Genomic DNA, 10,739 nt, shown 5'->3' with positions numbered 1-10,739 from the left:
CCAGAGAGATCTGCTGCTGCTGGCACCGACTCAAGAATAATGGACGAATACGGTACACTGGTGCATTACTATTAAAATTACAATTCAACAGCAATGACATAATTTTGAAATTATCTCTTGAATTATATTACATTCACTGTAGTAAAAAGTTAAATTGTTTTATATTAATTAATGCCAAAAATGCAATATTTTACGACATTTTCTCATTTGATAAACTGCATTTGTTTGCAAAGACCTTTACCCATTTTGTTGCTATATATATATATATATATATATATATATATATATATATATATATATATATATATATATATATATATATAAAACTTTTTTCTTTAATTTATTGTGAATCTGCTTGAAAGTTTTTTATTAATTTATTTTACATGTTCTTAATTTTCTATATATTTAATTTAAATGTTTGTTTTTTAATGTATATATGTGTAACATTGTAAGGTCACAACAAATACAGGTTTTAAACTGTATTTAGACATCCCTCCTATTTGTTAACAGTTTTTTCAAATATGGCAAGTAAATGGAAAATAAGTAAAAACAGCCTAAAGAATAACAATACAATTGTGAAATTGTTTAATTATTTAAATATTCAAGCTTCAACAATTGTGGAATCACACAATAATTTGTCTGTAATTGCTTAAATGCAATTATAGGTCCATCCTAGTTACTGTATATTTAGAGCAACTGCATTTAATCTATATTTAGAGAACATTAAGAAATTATATTGTTATGCAGTTTTATAAAGTGGCATTTCCATTAATAATCTTCTCAGTGAAGAGTGAAATGAGATGGCTGAGAATTATATCACAAAATAAATTCTGTGTATAGCAGCCTTATTTAAACAGATAAAGCTATTGTGACATTATATTGGTTATCAACATACAGTCAGGTCAATAAATATTGGGACATCGACACAATTCTAACATTTTTGGCTCTATACACCACCACAATGGATTTCAAATTAAACGAACAAGATGTGCTTTAACTGCAGACTGTCATCTGTCAACATCCAAATCAGGTGAACGGTGTAGGAATTACAACAGTTTGCATATGTGCCTCCCAGTTGTTAAGGGACCAAAAGTAATGGGACAGAATAATAATCATAAATCAAACTTTCCCTTTTTAATACTTGGTTGCAAATCCTTTGCAGTCAATTACAGCCTGAAGTCTGGAACGCATAGACATCACCAGACGCTGGGTTTCATCCTCTGCCAGGCCTCTACTGCAACCGTCTTCAGTTCCTGCTTGTTCTTGGGGCATTTTCCCTTCAGTTTTGTCTTCAGCAAGTGAAATGCATGCTCAATCGGATTCAGGTCAGGTGATTGACTTGGCCATTGCATAACAGTCCACTTCTTTCCCTTCAAAAACTCTTTTGTTGCTTTTGCAGTATGCTTTGGGTCATTGTCCATCTGCACTGTGAAGCGCCGTCCAGTGAGTTCTGAAGCATTTGGCTGAATATGAGCAGATAATATTGCCCGAAACACTTCAGAATTCATCCTGCTGCTTTTGTCAGCAGTCACATCATCAATAAATACAAGAGAACCAGTTCCACTGGCAGCCATACATGCCCACGCCATGACACTCCCACCACCATGCTTCACTGATGAGGTGGTATGCTTAGGATCATGAGCAGTTCCTTTCCTTCTCCATACTCTTCTCTTCCCATCACTCTGGTACAAGTTGATCTTGGTCTCATCTGTCCATAGGATGTTGTTCCAGAACTGTGAAGGCTTTTTTAGATGTCGTTTGGCAAACTCTAATCTGGCCTTCCTACATCTTGTGGTGAACCCTCTGTTTGTTTTATTTGGATCCCCATTAGCTTCAGCATAAGCTAAAAGCTATTCTTCCTGGGGTCCTACAATCTACCATGTGACAATACAATTTATAACATCACATTACACACCATATGCACATTACACAACACATATTATACAGTTAACGCCATTAATCACACACAAAAAAAATAATAAATAAATAAAATAATAAAAAAATAATAATCATAACCATAAATAAAAATCAAATGTCGCTACTCCGAATAGATCTATATAAAAAAAATTACTAAGAACCCTCTAACAGTATCTCCTTAAATTAAATTAATATTAACTATTTAATTTCTTTGAAGGTAATATTTCTTAAGTGATATTTTAAAACCATACCGAGTATTTTGTTGTTTGATAATATTTGGGAGAGAGTTCCATTCACACATCGCTCTATACCTGACTGAACGTTGAATTGATTTAGTTTTCACTATAGGTAAAATAAAACTACCTCCTACTGCATGCCTCGTTGGATAATGATGTGTATCAATACTAAAGGATAGTTTTGTATATAAAGTAAAAGGTGTTTTATTTGTTATAACATTATATAAAAATACCATAAGTGAATACACCAATCTATTTTTAACTTTAAACCATGAGAGGCTTTCATGCATTTGATAAACATTTGATCTAAACCCACATGAGAGAGCCACACGTGCAGCTTTATTCTGAATCACTTGTAGTTTTTTTATATTAGTTAATGAAGTATTGGACCAAACCACAGAGCAGTAATCAAGGTGTGAAAAAAACAAAGCGTGAAATACTTGTTTAACTATCTGTGGTGTAAAATATTTTGCACACCTTTTAATAACAGACAAGGTGTTGCCCATTTTAGTTAACAGTTTATGAACATGTCTGTCCCAACACAATCTATTATCAATCATCACTCCCAAAAGTTTAGCCTCTTCTCTTTGCTCAACAAAATTTTGCTCTATGCGGAGTTCAAGTTTCGGTTTGGAAAGTTAAAAAAAAGGAGTTCCAACCACTAAACAGGTAGTTTTAGATACATTAAGAATCAGTTTGTTACTTTTTATCCAGTCCACCACTAACTGTAACTCTCTTTGTAATTTTATATTCAAATCACTAATATCAGTTCCTGCTAAATATATAGTGGAATCATCAGCAAACATTGAAATGCTTGCCTTATCTAAAACAGATGGAAGGTCATTGGTAAAGATTGTGTAGAGGAGCGGCCCAAGACAACTTCCTTGAGGCACGCCATGTTCCACAACCCTTACCTTTGAAAAACGTCCATTAAAGTCAACTAATTGTCTTCTGTCTGACAAATAACTTTTCATCCATAATAATGCGGTTTGTGAAAAACCATAAACTTCCAATTTCTTTAACAGTAAGTAATGGTCAATTATATCAAATGCTGCAGTGAAATCAAGCATTACAACACCTATTATTTTCCTCTCCTCCATATCCTTGAACCAGTCATCAACCATCCGAGTCAGGGCAGTGGCTGTTGAGTGTTTTCATCTATATGCATGCTGAAAAGTTGTAATCAAATCATTATTCATAAAATAAGACTGAATCTGTTCATAAACAATTATTTCCATTACTTTACCGAGAATTGGTAATACACTTATTGGTCTACTATTTAACCCAGAGAAAGACACCCTGTTGCTGTGTTCATTCATTTAATTTTCCTAGGACAGTCAGAAGAATTCCAATCTATGTTAAAGTCACCCATTAAGTAAGTTTCCAGATCCATACTACTAGCATGATCTAACATATCACATATTTTGTCCAAATATTCACTATTCGCATTTGGAGGTCTATAACAGCACCCTATGAGTATTGGCTTAAGATGTTTCAGACTAACTTTTAACCAAATTACTTCAATACCAGAATACATTAAATCTGGCATCACTTGGACAGGTATATGATGTTGAATATAAATAGCAACTCCTCCTCCATATATATTCCTATCATTCCTAAAAATGCTGTATCCATCAATCATTAAAGTTGCATCATTGAATCTACATGAGTTTCAGACACTGCCAATACTTGCAAATTATTTGGTTGCAGTATATCTGTTAAATCATTCAGTTTATTCCTAAAACTGCATATATTAATATGGGCAATTTTAAGACCTTTCTTTGGTAGTTTATGTAACGTATTAAGGATCATATTTCTTTGGATTCATACTGTTAGATTCTATATCGGAGCAAAACAGTTTACAAAAAACTACTAAATTAAACCACATATATACATTCATACACAAATTCAGACAGACAATTTTGTATTGCCACTCTAGTTGTCAAGGTTGCAATAGGTGAGCTGAACTCCCTTACTTCCATTTCCATAACATAATTCTCAGCCTAATTAATACATACAAATGTGATATTTTATCTGACACTTAATGCTAACAATTCAGTCAAAAACATTAACAGTCCTTAATGAAAGGACACAACTGTATTTTAGTTTCCACTATCTTTATATTTAAATAAATTGTTTTCCTCAAATTCCTGAATTTAGCCATTCAATAATAGATAAATCCATATAATATGTAATGCTATGGAATCAGTAATTATATCCTCGATTTTATGTCCATATATCAATTCCAACTCCTCAAAATTTAGGCCTATGTCAGGCAGTTCAATTCAGTTCAATTCATCATACCTGCATCTGATGCACTTTTTTCTAGTGCAAAGTCCAATCATTAGACTACTTAATTGCCAGACAGCGTCGGTCCAATCACTTGATTGTAGTAGATGTCTCCCGATATCTGATCTTGGAAATATTTTGTGTATTTATAATCAGTGTTGCCGGATAAATCAAACCATGTTTTATTCCTGCCTGATGTAATTTCATTCTCAAATCTTTAAACTGCGCTCTTCTCTTGGACACTTCTGCTGTTAAATCCGGAAAGATTTTGACATTCATCCCTTTGAAATGTAGGACTTTTTCTTGCTTCGCTATTTGTAAAATAGCCTCTTTTACAGGCCCCACTCTGTGCGCAATTTCCACTTCAGGTTTATAAGGCAGTTTATCTTTAAATACCTCACTGAAGAAGAACTCCATGAATTCGGTGGGTTTTCCTTTTTTTTTTTTTCTTTATTATTACACGGATCAAGTCAGCTAATTCAGCTTTATTCACCTGCGCAGCGTCGCTTTCCATTTCACTCTCAGCTGATCCTCTCCCAGCTGGAACAGGTGAGATAACAATAGGGTTGGAGATAACCTGCTGTGCTTTTTTCTTCGGCATCCAGTAATCATTTTCCTTGTCTTTACTGGACTGATTTTCCTTTCATCAATAGTTCTTAATCAAGAGGAAACTTTGGAATCTTTTAATCGTTTGGGAGTTCAGCGTCCTTGGTATTTCACGCACTCACTCTCTGCAACCGGACATGACCTCTGTATTCACTCTGGGGAAGTCTTCTCTTGATTGTTGACTTTGACACACATACACCTACCTCCTGGAGAGTGTTCTTGATCTGGCCAACTGTTGTGAAGGGTGTTTTCTTCACCAGGGAAAGAATTCTTCGGTCATCCACCACAGTTGTTTTCCGTGGTCTTCCGGGTCTTTTGGTGTTGCTGAGCTCACCGGTGCGTTCCTTCTTTTTAAGAATGTTCCAAACAGTTGTTTTGGTTTTTTGCTATCTCTCTGATGGGTTTGTTTTGTTTTTTCAGCCTAATGATGGCTTGCTTCACTGATAGGGACAGCTCTTTGGATCTCATCTTGACAGTTGACAGCAACAGATTCCAAATGCAAATAGCACACTTGAAATGAACTCTGGACCTTTTATCTGCTCATTGTAATTGGGATAATGAGGGAATAACACACACCTGGCCATGGAACAGCCGAGAAGCCAATTGTCCCATTACTTTTGGTCCCTTAACAAGTGGGAGGCACATATGCAAACTGTTGTAATTCCTACACCGTTCGCCTGATTTGGATGTAAATACCCTCAAATTAAAGCTGACAGTCTGCAGTTAAAGCACATCTTGTTCGTTTCATTTGAAATCCATTGTGGTGGTGTATAGAGCCAAAAATGTTAGAATTGTGTCAATGTCCCAATATTTATGGACCTGACTGTATTTCAACATCAGTGTCAACATATATGAACAATAAACCAGAGTTATCTGTTGATGCAGAGAACCATTAATTCCCTGAAACAGAATGGTAAAAATAGTTATGCTTTTCAATTTCCTAAAAAATACAATTGCAACCTAAATGAGAGATTTTTAACATTTCATTTAAAACAATAAATCATTGTCAGACTTCCATATCTCAGGTCGCATCCTGCCCCACTTCCCATTAAGACAAGGGAGTTTGTGATTGGCTCTCATCACAGCCACACTGGTGCAGGAGTCGGGCTTTCTGATGACCTCACACCACTCAGGATAATCTACTGGTAGTAGCTGTCAGGGTGAGAAAACACAGGTTAGTGGGTAGATATGCTCCAACACATGCAAACAGCTTGGAACTGTAGGAGTGGAGACATACTGATCACAGCAGCCCACCCCGAAGTGCTCCATACACACACACTGGTAGCAGTCTTTAGTAATCCAGCTCTCGCCAATGCCGAAGACCAGGTGCCTAAAAATAGCCCAAAGACTTATGATTTATGTATTTACACATTAGCGCCTCACACAAATAAAGCAAGGCCATTTATTTTAAGTGCGGTGATGCACCTTTGGTGTTGAAAGTGCACTCTCCACCTCTGTTCACTGAAAGAGTTGGAGCAACTACATTCAGCAGACAGGCTGCAATCAGCAATATATGACCAGTGGGGACATTTGAACCCATCTGAAAAAATCCAGCTCTTCAATTATTATTTATCATATTACATTTGATTTGGAGTGAACAATAAGTTTGTATGCAGCACTGTTTTGAGCATCATAGTATTTCCACAGCATTCATGTATGATGTTAATCAAAAAGAATATATGATACATTCATAACTGACAGTTTCTTTCATCTCTCTCGAAATATAGTAATGGTACTATAATGTTACTGTATGTGTTTTGTAAAAATTTTATATAACATTTTGTTAAACTGTCAGCAAAAACAATATATTTTTTACCTTTGAATTTCGTTTTTTGGTATTACAGTTGTATTATTATTTTACAGTAAAACTTACTATAACTTATAGTAAAACATATTATTTATTACTGTAGCTATTGATTTAGATCATTTATATGACTTATATCTTTTTTTTCCTGACAGACTAACCAAAGACATATTCAGATATGTAAAAAGAAAATGTATGACTTTATCGAAGGAAATAAAATTTGTACCTTTCCCTGTGAATCTTGTCTTGGATAGTGATGTTTTCTGTGGTTTTGTTCTCCTGTGGTTTCCTTAAGAGTCTCTTGAGTTTTATTGTGATGATGCTCCATGATCTCTGATATTTATACTTTACTTCTGGGTAAATGACCCTCCTACTTGACCGTAACACACACACACAGATAAATATGATGTTATGCATTTTATACAGAAAGCTATTGCTTTTAATTGAAGTTAATTAAATTTATGTTGCTTCAAGAAACAATGCATATTATTTTTGTGTTTCTGTGCACAGATAATATTAAACTAGAGGTTGCACCAATAAAGGTTTAAGAGTAAAGGCATTTTCAATTAGTTAAACATGATATTATATGCACATTAACATATTTAACAAAAAAACAAGATTATTAAAAATGGTATGACAATATGTCCGTCAAAATGGATATTTATGCTTATTGATGTAATCGCGTATGCAATTACACTAATCTGTGTGTTAATAAATAACTGCTGTGGTGAAAATGCAAATCGCATGAATACATCCTTGATGTCTTATTTTTGGCCCTTCAAGCTATACTCATTTTTGAACATGAGCAGTGAATTAGAACAAGATTATAAAATTGAGTTTTGTGTTTATCAATAACAAATATGCATAGATCCTTTTCTGACAATCTCATCCACTTCATTTGTGATCAGGGCTATATTGAATTAGCATTTTTCATAGGTTAAAATTTTATTTCATAATCCCAAAAATAGTGAAAACACAAAGACATTTTGGGACACTTATGTAAAAATATTATGCTCGTACGAACATGTTTTACAATATATTCAAAATATGAAAATTAAGATTTTATGACATTTTAACTGTATAATTGGGTGTAATGCATCACCCCAATATATATTTTTTTTCAATGGTGCTTTATTAGATTTATTACAGTTTTGTTTATTTTTTTTAAAACCAAAAGAATACTGATTGAACTATACTTCTGCATGCTGCTTGTGCATGTGGATATCATTATTTATGGTCTAATTCTTTTGTGCAGACGACTGAGTAAAGCTGACAAAGAAAAGACCTTAAGTGATTAAATAATCTTTACTGATCTCATGATGCCAAAAAAGAGCAATGACCAAACAAATGCTTCAGGCATATACAGTACTTTCTGCAGCATGTATTTTCACTATTCAGACTGAAATAGCATGAAATACATGCAGTTTCCTTATAAACATATGGTTGACGTAACTTAAGCGTATGGACTGGCTTTTGAGTTATTAGACTTTGCTTCGGAGTCACGAGTTAAAGATTCAAATTGAGCATCACTACTTTCTCACACACACACACACACACACACACACACACACATACAGATTTGTTATTATTTCTTATTATTACACAGAGGCTGGTTATACTGTATACAAACCAAATCAGATAGTGATTCAAATGATATGAGAAGCAAAGAATGATTGTTTTAAAGAGAGTCATCAACCTTGATCTGAGTCAGACTATGTTGTGAAATTTGATGAGGTACATAATGCTCCTGTTATACTGTGCATGCCTAGTGTGAGTATTGTTAAACTAGACCAAGCCTATTTAACTGACAGCCTGTAAGGTCAACTTCCTGGTAGGTAAAAAAAAAAACACTGGTATTGTATTTGAAGTGAACAAATTTTATGCGAAACATTGCAAAACTCAAATTTTACAACAACACCCCCCCCCCCCCCCACACACACACACACACACACTTATTTTGACTACTTGGTAGAGTTGAGAAAAAGTTTAATAGCCCTGACTATTTCAATCAAAATAAAAAGTGATAAGTTGACTTAACTTAAAAAAAATAGAGGAAACCCGTTGCCTTAAAATTATTAAGAAAATAATTTAAATATATATATATATAATACTTGACAATTCACTTAACCTATTTTTTATTATTAATTACTTAATAATTTTAAGGCAACGGGTTTCCTCTTAAGTCAACTTATCACTTTTTACAGTGTTTATGTATTATAGTTTTTTCTTCAATGAGTAGACAACAACAATAATTATCTGTATCATATGTGAGTTTCTCTTTTTAAAGTTTGACATAAATGTGTTTTTGTAATGCCTATATCAGGGCTATGTAATTAACTTCATTTGAGGGCCGGATTATCGAATTGAACATTTGAAGGGGGCCAAGGAGGTGGGGGGCCGTCACGATCTTTTTCTGGGGGGGCCTTTAAAATTGGAAATGAAATTTAAATGCATATTCAGCAGTAAAATTAACTAATATTACGAACAGTAACATCTATAAAAGGTTAACATTATTAGTGCTGTCTAGCATTCAATTAATTAGTTTTTTTACATTTTATATTTTTTCTGTAATTAATAAAAAAAAATGTGACTAAACGCATATTAATATATTTGTGTTGTCTCATTTTCACACTGAACTTCTAAATTAATATTCAATTTTCTCCCAACTCTTTACAGTCATTTCGGATTTTATAACTGATTTAAGACTGCGTTTATGAGGTAACTCACCAAAACCACGTATTTTTTACATCATTGTGTGTGGATTTGGCACGCTTATCTGACAAACTAATTACTGCAAGAACAATTCAAAGGCGAATGTGCAACCTGCGTACTATTCCTCGGGTCGGATGAAGATGATTGGAGGGCCGCCAATTGAATAGCCCTGGCCTATATTAATTAATGAGTAAATGCAAATTATTACAATGCAGTTAGCCATTTAGTTTCAGTTAGAAAGTATTAATAAGAACATCTCATTCAAAACTGGATCTAATGTAGGCTATACACTCTTAAAAAGGAAGTTTCTTTTTTGGCATGATTTCATGAAGAGCCTTTAACATTCATAGAAACTTTCCATTCCACAAAACGTTATTTGTTGTGAAAAAGGTTATTAAATTGTACTTTAGAAAAAATGGTTGCTTTTAATACACTGCATGGTTAGTTGGGGAAGCTAAAAACTAGCTAAAAAGCTATCACTGTATGATATCTGAGCAATTAAGCCAGCACAGTTGCAGATTTCTAATTCAGAATAAAAAAAATAAAAATATTATAAAGAAAGAATTGTTAATACATAAATGAGCAGAACAGAAAGTTTTACCACCAGCATGCAAAGAAATGAAAAACATAAATGAATCTGTTACTGCATGTTTTTATGTTGCTCAAATGTTATAAACGTGTTCAATGAACAATCAAGAAAGTAATAAATAACAAAATCTTTGATGAACCCAGATGGTGAATGAAGAAAGGCCACGAATGTGAAGATTTGTGCCAAAGTCTGTAGGAATATGTCTGATATTTAGTTGACGTGATATAAGGAAAGCAACCGAATATCAAACATATCACACAGTCCCTGACCTGTCAGAATACAGCGTCTGAAAGAGAACACAGATGTTTTGAAACGGATATTAAGTTAGAAAAATTAGACAGAATAAAAGAAATAAAGTGCAAAATGGCAATATTGACACAATGCTAATTATGCCCTCTGCAAACCCTACCCCTAAACCTAGCACATTTCCATTATTAATTATGTTAATTTGAGTATTAAAGATATTTTATATCCAACATACACACAGGGTAATAAAACCGAACATGAACATTTTCATAAACATTTTCAAATGCATAAACATGGAGAGTTTTAGCACTGGCACACACAGACTCACACAAAATACTCA

The sequence above is a fragment of the Barbus barbus genome, assembly GCF_936440315.1.
Source record: "Barbus barbus genome assembly, chromosome: 21".
In the NCBI taxonomy this organism is placed as follows: domain Eukaryota; kingdom Metazoa; phylum Chordata; class Actinopteri; order Cypriniformes; family Cyprinidae; genus Barbus; species Barbus barbus.
Note: the sequence above shows the minus strand (reverse complement) of the source record.